Below are 15677 nucleotides of genomic sequence, written 5' to 3' on the forward strand. Positions count from 1 at the left end.
TGGGCAAGAAGGAAGAGAGACAATGAAACACTGTAGTTCCTGATCTCCGGGTTGTAGAAGTCAGGGGCTTTTCTTTTTGGGAAACGGATGAGGTTGCCAAATGTTATAAACCTAAACAGAAAATAAAATACATTGTTTACATCAAAACACTTCCACTTAAACCTCATGTGAAAAACTCATCCATCTCTTTCTCTAATCTCTTCTCTCCGATGCACAGAATTCTAGGTTATGAGAGTTTAAATTAGAATCAAAACATTTTCCTTGGTGAAAATTGCCTCTTATTTATTTTTGTAACACTTTATGGACCCTATTAGAGCAGAAATCATACCTGTACTCACATGCTTCCAACTCACACTCTTAGATCCAGGGGCATGTGGGCACCATGACGTTGGTGGAAGTCCTGAGTTCCATTCCAGGCTTTGAAACTAACCACCTCCTCTGCTTCCCTTTTCTGGGCTTCCTTTTCCTCACCTGTAAAATGATACAGTTCGACAACATTGTTTCTGAAGTCCCTTCTTGTTCTGAAAGTCTTTTTTTTTTCCTGGAAGCTATTTGCTTCGAGTGGCATTTACACTATGTATTAACAATTTCTCTGTATTGATTTTGTGGCTACTCTATTAAATAGAAACATGCTTATCTTTGTCTTCATGAGTGTAATAGAGGCTAAGCTAGAGAAGGTGACATGACCTTCACCCTTTAAAGGCTCATTACCCTGAGCAACTTCTGGGGCTGTGCTCCTAATCTACTTTTGATTATGTCTCTTCTTTCACTAAAGACACAGCAACGAGAACTTCAGAAAGAAGATGCCTATTATGTTTTCACACTCCCCCACGTTCATTTAAAAATGCACTGTTATCATGCACTTATTTTATAATTTACCATTAATCTCTGTGACACTGCCGTGATCAGGATTTCAGAACATTTCTGAGAGGTGCATTGTCTCCTAATGCTTTTGTACGGGAAATTGCATTTTGCTGCTCTCTACGTTCAAGGTTGCTGAAGTACACTCGTAATGGGTTATCATGATCCCAGATAAAAGCAAGCCGGCAACGCCAGATTACACACCCAGGCTTTTCTCACCAGGGTCTTACTTTACTTTTCAGACTCAGAGAACTGGCTTCGCCCTGCACTTTTTCAGGGTCTCAGAAAATAGTATAATGAACTAGCTTCAGAATTCAGCTTCTCTGAAGTCTGGGTAGGGATAGTACTTTTGCACTGACATTTCTAAGGACAAAGGGGAAAGAGTGCATGAACCCCTCCCCTGCCCATCCCAGCCCTCCCAGCAAACTGTGAAATAGGTAATCATGGCCACGCTACAGAAGAGAGCCTAAAGTTTGGAGATAATTTTGCAAATCACTGAATGTTGCCCAACAGGGAAATACGGAACCTTGACTTGAACCCAAGTCTGTTCACCAAACCCACGTGGTAGGTTTGTGATTTCTTCTACCTTTCATAATTTTTAAATGTCCATTCTCTATGCATAATACATTTCTTACATGTATTCCTTCATTTTCTTCATTCATTCTTAGTTTTTTATTATAAAAATTTGTTTTCATTTTCTACCATGCAATTGTCCACCAAAACATTTCTGTCTTTTGAAGTTTGCCATTCCCCTGTCTGCTGTCTCACAAGGACCCGGGTTCTGCAGATCTTTTTAGATCTGGCGCAGGGTCGTTGTGAAACCAGCCAGAATGGAGTCTGTAATTCATGCATCTGAAATTCGTTCCCTGATACAGACATGTCTAGGGGCCCTGCCTCTTTCATCAAATAAGGGGGTGTAGTTCGTAGGCAGGAAGATGGGAGGCCAGTACATAAATGAGCTGCTGGTGGAGAAAAACCACTGGAGTCTTGTGAACAGGTTGAATCAGCTTAAGAACTTAATTTATTAAATCAATCAAAAAGAAGGGGAGATTTCAGGATTTTTTTTCCTATCATGGATACAGTTGTCTATATGAATAAAAGCTGAAAATAGAGACTGTGAAAAACTCCACCAAATGACCTAAAAACTACGGAAATTTCTTGCAAACACAAGACAGCGGAAAGCCAACACCGAAGGCTGTCTATGAGGGGCACGCAGGTGGAAAAGACTGAAGGTCACACATGTGTCGTCTTACCAGATGTGCACAGCAGGCAGGGTGCCTGGCAAACGGAAATGTGGATGACATCTAAGGACACATCCTTGGCTTGTGCCATCAAATGCTGAGATCAAGTTTCCTTTCCCTCTTAAGCAATTCACAGGCACGAGACTGCTGAGACAGAGAATCCTGGGAAGTATGTCCCTTCCAAAAATTAATAATTTTTAGTTTTTGACAAGATCTCTTGTTTCTGGGCAAGGAATCCTTTGCAGGTTTTTGATTTGTTTTGGTTTGGTTTGGTTTTGGTCAAGTTATGGTCTAGTGCTAGAGCACTCTTTTCAGGGTCCTGTAGCCTCTGTTGTTGCTAAGTCCCACCTCAGATCTAGCAGGGATCTTCTGTAATCTGGAGTTGTTATAAAGGTTTGGTATTTTGAAGCCATTCTTGGGCATTTGATATATTTTATTTTTTTTTTTGCTTAGCAGACTCTAGTCGTGTATCTGGGTTGGGTAGCACGGAGGTATTGTTGTTCACATTAAAGTGATTGCCCAAAGGAAATACTCCCTTCTTATTGTATCTGTTGGAGAAAACAATAATGACTTCTCTCTCTCTCTCTCTCTCTCTCATACATACACACTCACATGCACACACACACACAGAAATCTGTTTAAATCCAAATTCCTGTTGGTACTTTGATGCTGGCATATGCTGTTCTTTGCGCTAAGAACAGGAAGTCCCAATTTTCAAAACATTTTGAAGGTGGATTTATTGAATGACAAATTATCTCATGGCAAAGGTCCTATCTCTCATATAAGAACCAAAAACCTGCTTGAGAATATGATAAAAAAACATTTATCCCTTTGTTTTGTTTCATAAGCAGTACAGAAATTTGTTCTATCTCAGTATGTCTTTTTTTTTTCTTCTTTTAAGATTTTATTTATTTTATTATTTGAGAGAGAAGGAGCATGAGAGGGGGGAAGGTCAGAGGGAGAAGCAGACTTCCTGACGAGCAGGGAGCCTGATGCGGGACTCAATCCCAGGACTCCAGGAACATGACCCAAGCCAAAGGCAGTCGTTCAACCAACTGAGCCGCCCAGGCGCCCTGTCTCAGTATTTCTGAAGCTTGGTTGCACATTTGAATCCCCTGGGGACTGTTGGAAACCTAGCAGGTTCTCCCTGCCCCAAAGGTTTTGGTTCCATTTTGGGGGGTAGCACTTGGTATTTTTTAGTTCTAAAAGCTGCTCAGGTCAGTCTAAGGCAGCTAGACTTGACCACCCCTGAGGCTTTGGCGGAGGCTCATCAGTGGAACGCAGGACAGACAGGGATGCTGGAAACAAGCATCATCAGCCGGATGAAAGGGAGAGAGAGAGGCAGAGGAAGGCAGATACTGGTTGGGTCTGAGCTCACCAGCAATTACTAGAAATGATTATTATTTAATATTCCTACTCCATGGCAATTACAGGGCATAATGGAAAGACCCTGGCTTTAACATTGAGCAAGTGACTAGGTTTCTGATTTCAGGACCATCCTAATAGTTCGGATTCGAAGACTCAGGGGGCAAGCTTAGTAAAGTGGCTGTTTTAGTGATGCTATTTACCATAATAGTACCCAGAACCAGGAGTGTGAGGTCATCCTCACGTTCATTAGAGCTGGAATTCAGAAGTAAACAAAAATAAATTGAAAATGACCTTTTTTCATATACAATGGAAAGTTACTCTGCTGTGAAAAAGAATGAAATCTTGCAACTTATAACAACCTAGATGAAGCTAGAGGGTGTTATGCTAAGTGAAATAAGTCAGGCAGAGAGAGACAAATACTACATAAATACTTACATGTGGAATCGGAATCTAAAAAAAAAATACTAAACTAAAAAAAAGAAAAGAACAAACAAAATAGAAACAGACTCAGAAAACAGGACAGGTGGTTGCCAGAGGGAGTAGGAGAGGAAGGATGGGTAAAATGGGTAAAGAAGACTAAGACATAGAAACTTCCAGTTCTAAAATAAATAAGTCATACGGATGAGACATTAACATAGGGGATACGGTCAATATTATTGTAATAATAGCTTTGTATGGTAACAGATGGTAACTAGATCCGTTGTGGTGGTCACTTTGTAATGTACAAAAATGTAGAATCACTGTCTTGAAACCAGTAAAATATCATATGTCAAATAAATTCAATTAAAAATACATATTTTGGGGGCGCCTGGGTGTCTCAGTGGTTTAAAGCCTCTGCCTTCGGCTCAGGTCATGATTCCAGGGTCCTGGGATCGAGCCCCGCATCAGGCTGTCTGCTCAGTGGGGAGCCTGCTTCCTCCTCTCTCTCTGCCTACTTGTGATCTCTGTCAAATAAATAAATAAAATCTTAAAAAACAATAAAAAAATAAAAATAAAAATACGTATTTTTATTCCTCTCCTTTCCATCCTCTAACCTCTGGCCTGCCATCCCCACCACTCCCTACTGGCCACTGCTAGCCCACTGGTGGTGGGTACCTCTCCTCTGGTCCATCTCCATCTTCATATGCATATATTTTAATATCTGCTAGCGATCCCTTTCTTAGACTCCTTCAGACTTCTCTTCCAGGTCAAAAAAAAAAAAAATAGCTGCGCTTCTTATCCTATCTCAGATCTGTAATGCTGCCTTCCTTCCTAAAGATCCTTCTTCAAGCCCAGTTCTGTATGCTTTATACTAGTTTCTGCTTTCTCTTTTGTCATTTACTATTAGCTCAGAGGACCATTTCTCCAGTGTTCCAGCATTTTCTCCTTTTCCAGGCCTCTGGCCCAGTTGCTGAATTTTCTCATGTAATTCTGAGCAAATCACCTGGGGAGAACTGGTGCTCCTTTCTCCAACTGAGGAGTCTGGGCACCTGGAGAACTAGAAACTCCCAAACAAAACGTGTTTGGAAGAATGCATCCTGACCCTCACACATGCAAAATATTAATAAATTGGGGGAAAATAATACCTACTTAAAAGTTGTTTTAGAGATTATAGTGAAATAATACAGCCCCAGGAGCTGGCATACATTGGCATATCCCAACTTTTGGCATCTGTCTCCCCTGTGTTCCCTAGGGGCAAGGAACAGTGATATGGATCTCATCCAGACTGTTAGTAGCATTTAGTTTCTCGGGTTTGGAACAGAAATATCCATAGAGTTTATATATTCATAGAGTTCCAAAGAAAGAAGGGTAAGAAGCTTTTCTCATTTTCTCCAAATTACTCAGAAATATTTTATAATTTTTTTTTACCTCTCTTCATATTCATTGTTCTTGACAAACTATTGGGGTTCTTGAACTTAGAAATAAAAATATGCCCAGGAGGACTGTAGGGCTGCATTTATGTTGGTGGTCTCTGGATTGCACTGAAGATATTAACACCTGTTTCATGAAGTTCTGGGTCTCCCCACCCCACTTTAAGTGGTCTTTATTTTTTAGAAAATTTTAGGTTCATAAAAAATTGAGTGGAGCATACAGAGTGCTCCTACTTACCTCCATCCCCATGTGTGTGTCACCTCCCCTGCTGTCGGTATCCCAAACCACATCAATCCATTGTGTTTTACAATTGATGACCCTCCATTGACATAGCATCACCCAAAGCCCACAATTTACATTAGGGTTCACTGGTCAGGTTGTGCAGTCTGTGGACTCTGACACCTGTGTAATGGCCCGTATCTGTCATGACAGTACCATGCAGAAGAGTTGCCCTGCCCTAAAAACCCTCCGTGCTCCACTTATGCGTTCCTCCCTCCCTGTAACTCCTGGCAACTACTGAACTTTTTACTGTCTCCATAGTTGGCTTTTTCCAAAATGTCAGATAGTTGGAACCATACAGTATGGAGCCTTTTCAGACTGACCACTTTTGCTTATTAATATGCATTCAAGATTCCTCCATGTCTTCTCATGGCTCGAGAGCTCATTTCTTTTTAAGGATGAGTGAAAGTCCATTGTCTGGCTAGCCATTCAGCTGCTGAAGGACATCTTGGTTGCTTCCAAATTTTAGAAATTATGAATAAAGCAACTGTAAACATCTAAGTGCAGGTTTTTGTTTGGATGTAAGATTTTGATTCATTGGGGTAAATGCCAAAGAGCACAGTTGCTAGATCATAAATGCTCTATTTTTTTATTGCTTCAAATATCATTGTCACTGACATTTATAATATGGTAGACTAAATCCATTTTAGAATGGTAAGAGAACTTTGGATCAGACTCAATGCTCAGTGTTTAATGTAAAGTGGGATCCTGTACCCCAGTAGTTGACTTCTTGATGAATACAAATGTTGGAATTTGAGACACTTCTAGTGTATTGAGTCGTATGCTTCATGTTGTGGATGGTTCCCGGTAAAGAAATTCATTGTTCCATTTCTCATGTGTCATGATTTTCACCCCAACCTACATGCTATACCAGTGCTCTGCCTACTTAAACCCCACTTTAAATACGAGTGGTTGAGCATACCTGCTGAACTGGTAAGGCAGGTCCTTCAGAAAGGTATTTAGAGAGGGAAATGAGAATAAAATGCCCTGTGTGGGAGAAGACTGACCCTAGGTCAACGGGCTTTTTTAAAATACAGATTTGGTGGGGCGACTGGGTGGCTCAGTGGGTTAAGCCTCTGCCTTTGGCTCAAGTCTTGATCCCAGGGTCCTGGGATCGAGCCCTGCATCAGGCTCTCTGCTCAGCTGGGAGCCTGCTTCCTCCTCTTTCTCTGCCTGCCTCTCTGCCTACTTGTGATCTTTGCCTGTCAAACAAATAAAAAAAATCTTTAAAAAAATATATAGATTTGGTTCTAAGAGGGGAAGTGATTCTGAAGACAGCGTTCATCGTCGTCTCCTAGATATGTCTTGCAACCCAGCTCCCCCTGGATGCCGATGTAGGGCGATGGAAAGCAGAAACTGTACGTGAAAGCTGAAATGCTTTCATTTTGCTCTTATCTAAAAAATTTGCAGACCAAGGGAACATAAGCAATCTTATTTATTGAACTTTAGACCAGAGTGAAACCAAAGGGGAGGAAGGCATTCCTCCTTCTATGTAACACAGATTAACCCTGCAGATTTAGTGAAAAAAACAAAGCAAAACACTAGTGGGTGGTGAAGAACATGTAAACCCATGACTGTCAGCATTACAACCTATTAAATTTGTAGCAGGAACAACAAGAATGTAGCAGTCAATGTAGCAGTCACTCTGGTCTCTATTAGGACTTTCCTTAAGAAAAGAAAACTTTGGGCGCCTGGGTGGCTCAGTGGGTTAAGCCGCTGCCTTCGGCTCAGGTCATGATCTCAGGGTCCTGGGATCGAGGCCCGCATCGGGCTCTCTGCTCAGCAGGGAGCCTGCTTCCCTCTCTCTCTCTCTGCCTGCCTCTCCATCTACTTGTGATTTCTCTCTGTCAAATAAATAAATAAAATCTTTAAAAAAAAAAAAAAAAAAAAAAAAAAAAAAAAAAGAAAAGAAAACTTTATGGGTGGTTAATATTATTTCCATTTTAACAAAGGTTTTTGTTATGTTAGGAAAAAAAGAGGCCAGTGGTTGGGATGTCAGCCACGGTCACAGAGCTATGGAGGTGGCATTTTTGTGCGCTAAGGTCTATCGGTTCCTGCCGTAATACTTTGAAGGCCCCTCCCATGCCTATGACTGACTTTGGTGGAAGAAATCCACAGTACTGCCCCCACCTGTGCCCTTTATAGCAATGTCAGCTTATTTCCTACAGTGTGACTAACCCGAGTCACTTCCCCTATGGAAACTAAATACTTCCAAGACAGAAGACTAAAAATATTAAAATAATAAAGAAAGTAAAAGGCATTCACATGGTTACTACTCAAGCGTGTTCAAGTAAATACTGTAACAAATACAAAGTCCTTTCATTCAAACCCAAACACACCTGACGGTCGCATCTTTGCTTCAGCTCCCACCTTGTGAGCTCTTGATTCGCATGATGCCTGGGACAATGTCCCTCACAGAGTAGGTGACTAACGAGTCTTCTTTAATGAATGACGGATGACTCTGCTGTGTGAGCAATATTGCTAAATAAGTAAATCTCCCTTTGCGAAACTTCCTATGCATGTCTAATCCCTAAGAAACTGTGTGTCTAAGACTGGTATTGAAAACACGCCAACGAGAAAAAAAAAATTGTAAAGAAAGTTTAAAGAGAAAAGGTGGTGGAAGCACTCAGAAAATTAGAAGACAAAATAGAGAATTCTCTTCTGTCACTTAGTGCCGTATTCCTGGAATGAACTTTTCTTCATTCAGCAGCAGTTTATTTGAGCCCCGTTTCTCCCCCTTCCCCCCGAGTCCAGTATGAGGCATCCGAAGGTGGGGAAGGGTTAGGTATAGGCATGGAGAGCATGTATTTCCTCCACCGATGGGCAAACACAGGCGCAGTTGCTGGGAACATCTAGCGGTAGCTTAGGATTGCGGTAGGGAGGAGTCCTAGAGAAGCACAGGTGACCACGACAGGCTTCAGGTGGGTGGGAGGTAATTTTACTCCTCATAGTGGGCGCAAACAGGAAGAAGGCACCAGCTTTAACTTGGAGGCTCACTGAAGCTAAATCAGGCACTGCTCAGTTCAAAGGAATGAGTGAATTTTCTATTCACTGAATTCTGCCTGCCTCATGAATTGTTTATGACTTATTTTTATTTCCTCAGCCTCTTCTGGGCTGTATCATCTCAGATTCTCTCGGACTGATCAACAGACAGTCCTGACCAATGAGCATCATTCCCTTTAGTCTTTTCAAGAAAAGCACCTGCTACCTGCTCGATGCGCACGCACCCTTATTTTGTGTGTGTGTGTGTGTGTGTGTGTGTGTGTGTGTGTGTGTTGGGGAGGTTCTTCCTCTCATAAAAGTGTCTTCACAGGACACCATCCTCATTGCTTAAGGCACCAGTGTATTCTCCAATGGAGTCTTTGAAGTAGATAAGTATTAGGCTGGTAAATGCTTAGCAAATGACTTTAGGGTGAAGGGGAGACCCTGGTTTGCAGCATTTGTTAATTTTTGTGGCATAAACACACCCACCAGGACCTGTTTCATACTACCAGCATGAGGCCGCTGAACCCAAAGTTGGAGAGAGAGATGTACAATCAGTTGAGTCTCAGGAGCTGGTACAACATTTGATAGTTCATCATACTCCAGGTCCTTCTGGAAACCCACTCTCCTGCGGCCTCTGAGGTCAGACACCTAAATTTCTCTAAAGGCTGTAGACCTGGGGTGCCTGGGTAGCTCAGTTGTTAAGCGTCTGCCTTTGGCCCAGGTCATGATCCCAGGATCCTGCGATCGAGCCCCTCATCAGGCTCCCTGCTTGGCAGGAAGCCTACTTCTCCCTCTCCCAGTTTTCCCTGCTTGTGTTCCCTCTCTGGCTGTCTCTCTCTTTCTTTCTCTCTCTCTCTCTCTCTGTCAAATAAATAAATAAATAAAAACTTTAGAAAAGAAGAAAGACCTAGACCTACTAAGGTTTCTCATTTGGTTTTCCTATCTATAGAACTCCCACAGGATTCATCCATGTTTGCAAAACCTTCCAGCAAGCTGCCTCTCTCATCCTGAAAATCCGTGCCCTAGGCTGTCCAAACCCCCCCCCCATCCTCAGTCTCCCCTTCCTCTTAGCTCTGTCCCCCCTTTGCCACTCCATGGCCGCCTTCCCTTCTGCTAGTCCCACAAATATTTGCCAGGAACTCCAGTTGTATTGTGCACTGCCCTTAATTTTTTCTTCCCTAATTTCCCCACGAGTAAACCTGAAAGCAACCTGTCCTTCCTGATCCCAGCATGTCTTTGAAGGCAGGGGTACCCTTGTCCAAGGAAATGCATGGCATTCTTGTTATTCACCTAATAAAGCAAAAAGAACCAGAGAGCTCCTTTCTCCCTACTGCCTCTTCTTGGCTGCTGTTACACTATCAGTTCAATTGTTTTATTTTTTATTGTGTTAGCAAGAGAAAGAAAGAGTGCACACGGGGAGTCGGGGGCAGACGGAGAGGAAGAGAGACTTTAAAGCAGGCTCCACCCGCAGCTTGGAGCCGGACACAGGGCAGGATCTCACGACCCTGAGATCATGATCCAAGCCAACATGGAGAGTTGGGTGTTTAACTGATTGAGCTTAACGTCATTTCTCTCTATCCTTGTTGCTCTCAGCTGCTGATCTCCAGGACAGACACCAAACTTTCCTGAGGAGTTACGTACCAGATCCACAAAATTTCCCCCCCAACCTTCCCTTGTAATTTTTCTCATGAGTTTCAACAACCACTTACTTTTATTAGCACACTCTGGCTTCTCATTCTCATATATTAGTTATTCCAGTCAAAATGAATCATTTTTTTTTTATCATATTCACATTTTATCCTCTCCCAACTCAGTAGCTATGGTGGTTACCTTTCATGTGGCCCCTACCCCAGTCCATCTTGTACCTTGAGCTCTGCTCCAGGGAGTTGTCCCTCAAGGTGTCCCCTTGTCCCCTTGCTCCTTATTGGGACCAGCTGATGGGCATCACAGCAGGAGACTGGAAAGCGGGAGGGAATGGGTTGGGGCTTTTTCTCCTGCTCCCTGCGACTCTTAGAACTCACTCTCTCTCTCTTTCTCTCTTGTTTTTGTTTTTGTTTCTGTTTTGACTATAGTTGATACACAATGTGACATTAGTTTCAGGTATACAACTTAGTGATCCGATAAGTTTATATATGATGCTATGTTTACCATAAGTCCTGTAATATCGCTATTATAATGTCATTGACTGTGTTCCTTATGCTGTGCCTTTCGGTCCAGTGACTTACTCAGTCCGTAACCAGAAGCTGTAACATGTGACCTCTCACTGTTGTGTGTCCTTTGGCCCCTCAACATCTCTGTCTATCCCTTAAGCCTGCTTGGTCCTCTAGAAACAGTCCCTGTAAACAGTCACTGAAAGCCTTTCCAGAGCTCCACTGGGCTGTGCCTGAGAGCCCCACAGCTAATATCGGTGATCCCATCTCCCTAATTGCCATGACAACATTGTCTCCATTGCAAAATATTACTCACCTTTAAGGTCCGAATGCTACTTGCTGTATCAAATAATATTCTTATGTATCTCCCAGTAGAAAGCAACGTCTCTCTCAGAGTTCACAAGGTATTTATCTACAGCTCTCTTAAAAAAAAGAAAGAAAGAAAGAAAGAAAGAAAGAAAGAAAGAAAGAAAGAAAGAAACACTTGTCATATCTGTCACATCTGAAGGTGGAAATTAGGTTTGCCTCCTCAAGTACCAGTTCAGTGTTTTTCAGCAAGCACCCTTAACTATTTGTTGAATGCACGAGTAAGTTTTTCTCTATTCCTTATACTTTAAATATATTTTATTATAGTTTAATATTTTTAATCTTAACTTTTAATAAATACTGTTGTACACGTTGACTTTATGCTGCATTTTCTATTCTCCCCTCAAGCACACACACACACACACACACACACACACACACACACACAATGTGCCAGTGGTAGAGTTCCACAATCACTTCTATAAAATTGAGTCCTGAATTTCTTACATTTTTTTTGGTGTCAGACTTTCATTTCTAACTGCCATTTATCATCACAGTGCGTAGACATCACTACCTTACCCTTCCACATCCCATGTAGATACAATGATCTCATTTTAAAAATAGCTCCTTAGCCTGATTTCTATACTTCTGAAAGTCCTCTGTATCCTTCTGTAACACAGTATCAGACACTTGAAATCGTCCTCCTACTTCTTGATCCTACCTCTGCAAATTCCTTTGAATTGCAAAAATATTTTCTATCAGTTTTCCAATCCCCCTAAGTTATTCCACATTTATTTGGGCAAAGATTATTACTACCTATTAAAGAGTCTTCAAATTCCCCATGTTTCCCCCATTACAATATACAGAGGTTTGCTGTATATTGTATATTATGTATATTGGAGAGCAAGTCCATGATCTTTATTTTACAGACTGAGCAATGGGGCTGAGAGGGGTCACATGACTCCCCTGACATCGCACATCTGGGTGGTGTGGAAAAGCTGAACTAAGAGCCTGTCTCATGACACCTACTGCGGCATTTTCCCACTTGTTGAGATTCAACCTCTGTCCTCCCCTCGGATTCATGCTCGTGAGGATCACTGACATAGTCACATGATATTGAGCGTACTTAATGCTCCCTTGTAGAGTGATCAGAAGCGGACTTGCTTTTCTTTCCACTCCCATGTCCCTACTCACCGTTGTCTCTCACACCACCCAATCCAGCGCCTCATATAAAGCAAGCACTCAATGTTCGTATCTTTTAACATTTAGGATAGTCCAGACTGTTGAGCCCACATGTCTACTTATTCACTTTTTAAAAGATTTTATTTGTATATTTGAAAGAGAGACAAAGACAGCAAGAGAGAGAGAGTTTGAGCAGGGAGAAGAGGGAGAAGTAGGCTCCCCACTGAGCAGGGATCCTGAGGCAGGACTTGGTCCCAGGACCCCAGGATCATACCCTGAGCTGAAGGCAGACGATTAACTGACTGATACGTCCAGGCACCCCTAGATTTACCTATTTACTTTAGATAGAGAGAATGAGAGAGAAAGCACGCATGAGGGGAGGGGCAGAGGAGGAGGAAGAGAGAGAATCTTAAGCAGACTCCCCACTGAGTGCAGAACCCAATATAGGGCTTGACCTCACCACCCATGAGATCATGACCTGAGCTGAAATCAAGAGTTGGATGTTTAACTGACTGAGCCACCCACGTGTGCCATCTACTTATTCATTTTAATATGTTAATATTTTCACTCTACTTACTTAAGATGCGTATCTTACAAATACAGTTTGATATAACTCTGAGTTTGGGTAGTAATGGTGATACCATAAATTTGTGGCATAGAATCTCCCTCCTCCTATAAACAAAAGCAAAAACAAAACAACCCTGCCAAACACCTCCCAGCATTAGAAAGAAATATGGAGGAATTATAGACTTCAAAATGTTGTGACCAGTGAAAGGACAGGTGATTCTGGTCTAATGGCCAGGTTGACAGGACTACCAAGCTTGCTGCCACTCCAGAAAGCAGCAAGGAGGATATGAGAAACTACAGAAATCCTGAAACTTTTGCATACTCTCTGACTTGAAAAGGGGTGGGCTAAAGGGATGGGTAGATATCCCTGGGAAAAGTCAAGATAAAACATTGTGTAAATATTCTACAAACCACATCTGGATCTTAGCAGAAGCAGGAAGGGCTCCTGATTCTCTTGCTCTAGCATGTAGTGTGAAGTTAGGGGAGTGAGCCAAAGAGCTAAAGAGTTGAATGCATGCCAAGCGGGATGGAATGGAGTCTAATAAAGGACATCTGCTGGGATCACAGCAAGAAGAGCAAACTCAGGACCTCAGCTCAGACTGCTGCTGGCCTTGCTTGGCTTCCTCTTCTCCACATCCTGCTCTTGGTGCCACTAGCTTGGAAGGGAAGTCCGATGACAAGGTGGGGATGAAATCACCACGGGAAATCCAGACAAGGTGGGGATGAAATCACCATGGAAATCATCAGGGAGAAATCACACAAAGTATTTCCGAGAAAAAAAATCAAAATATGTAAGTGGAAAAAGACATTGATTTTAAATGATAGTACAAATGATTCAATTGATAGAATATGTAATTTAAGAAATCTTGACTTAAGATTTAAGAATCTTGATCAGATTCTTTGCTGGTGCTTTCATCTCTTGAACAATCCAATAAGGATATGGATTCGGTAACCCAAGGAAAACACAGTGGTATGATAAAAGTTCAGGAGAAGAAAGGAGACATTTTAAAGGGAAAAAAAAAAAAACTAAGAAAAAAACCAAATTCAGTACAGATAAAATAAACTAGAAGCAGCAAAAAGCAAAAAAATTATCATGTAAATAAGGCTTTACTTATTTATACTGAATAAAACTAAAGGAGACAACAAGCTTAAAATACATACTTAGGAAAACAATAGATATGGAAATGCTTAGTCCATCCACCATAAGGGTGCTCAAGTAAAGACTAGGAAATAGGACAGAAAGTAATCAGAGATATAATATAGGAAAACTCACCTAACATGAATATATGATAGAGTACATCATACACTAAGAAAAGTTGATACAAAGCTAGTGATATAAAAACACAGTAAGTTACTGAATAAGCAGCCTTAAAGTTTCTGGGAAGAAAAAGCAAGTAACATACATGTGGCAGAACTTGGTCTCAGAATAAAAACTCAGTTCCCAAAACAATGTAGCAAAATATCCATTGGACCAAGTCAATGTCTTCTTTAGATATAAAAACAACAAAAGATATTTGTATATATGAAATAATAGGTTCAAGGAAACTCAAGAACAATGAAACTTTTTTGAAAAACACCTATTTGAAGAAAATGCAACCAACAAAGAAGTGACTTAAAAATAAAAAAATTCAGAAATTAAGAAGCCATGATAACAGGACAGGGATTCAAATCTTAATTCACTTAAATATGACTATATGATAAAACAGCTGGGTAAATATTATTATACCAGTTATATTTTTAGCCATTAAAAATTAAATATTATAAAAGCAATAAACTCAATAGAAAGGAGGCATAAAGGTTACTAATTAACTCATCTTTCAGAGAAAGAATGAATGATGGTGACTAAAATGAAAATATGTAAATTAAATAAATCCATGCCAACTGCAATTTATTGGTGGTTTTAAGAATTTTTTTTCTTAAACTTAGCGGAGTCTTTCAGAATGTGTTACCTCTTACATGAAAAAACTAAAGTTCTGCAATTGCTTTTTTGGTCATTAAATTCATGTCAAAATTACTAGCTGCTATTTTTAGATAACATTTATCCAAACATTTTACTTTAAAATTGTTTTTGCTTTTCCCTCTTTCATCCACATAAGTTTGACTTCATTTATCTATATTTCGTTTCAGTGTCTATAGAGAGACAGTTTAAAAAGCTAACAGTAATAATGTCCATTTTTTGTAATTTATTGCTTTCATTTTTGTTTGTTTTAGTGTGGTCAGATTTAGTTTTAGGTTGACTATACTCACTTAAAATGATTATGGCATCAGTTTAAACTTATTTATAAATTAATCATTGAAATGATTATGATTATGATTATTACCATTATTATTATTTTAAGTAGGCTCCATGCTTAGTGTGAGGCTTGAACTCACAATCCTCAGATAAAGACCTGAACTGGGATCAAAAGTTGGATGCTTAATCAACTGAGCCTACATAGGCACCCAAATCACTGAAATTATTTTTAAAATTCCATAGAAAACCACTGTGAAGACCGAGTTACAAAAGATTGATCTACTATTGAGCGAAGGATGAAGGGAATAAGCTTTAGGGAGCCTCCTGTGACAATTTAGAGATACCGGGATTTGCAGTTACCTCATTTATAACTTCCAGAAGAAACTTTGCTGCCCTTTTCCACTCATATTTTTTAACTCCCACATCTTTTAGTCACCAGGCTAACTGTTTAGCTCGCTACCTATCTGTCGGCTGCAGGGTTAGAATATTGTCTAGGAAAAGTTGAAGAAGAAAACAAAATAAGTGAAGGCTGGTGTGGGTTGGGGCAAGTAAATGGATACTTATCTGTGTTAGTTAGGATAAATCTAGGTGCTGCTATGGTGGCAGATTGACCCGGAATCCCAGTGACAGTGCAGCAAAGTCCGATGAAGTCAG

At 40.8% G+C, this 15677-nt stretch overlaps 1 long non-coding RNA gene across 1 annotated transcript in view; it reads right to left on the reverse strand.

Annotated features, from left to right (window-relative positions):
• LOC116589207 overlaps positions 1-15677 on the reverse strand; it is a 43718-nt gene extending 28041 nt beyond the window's left edge. Inside the window, exons 1-3 of the long non-coding RNA XR_004285238.1 lie at positions 15636-15677; positions 11052-11157; positions 329-471 (exon numbers count right to left, since the gene is read on the reverse strand). This is a non-coding gene — a long non-coding RNA (uncharacterized LOC116589207). The remainder of the gene's footprint in view (positions 1-328; positions 472-11051; positions 11158-15635) is intronic.

The sequence above is a fragment of the Mustela erminea genome, chromosome 4 (assembly GCF_009829155.1).
Source record: "Mustela erminea isolate mMusErm1 chromosome 4, mMusErm1.Pri, whole genome shotgun sequence".
Taxonomy (NCBI): Eukaryota; Metazoa; Chordata; class Mammalia; order Carnivora; family Mustelidae; genus Mustela; species Mustela erminea.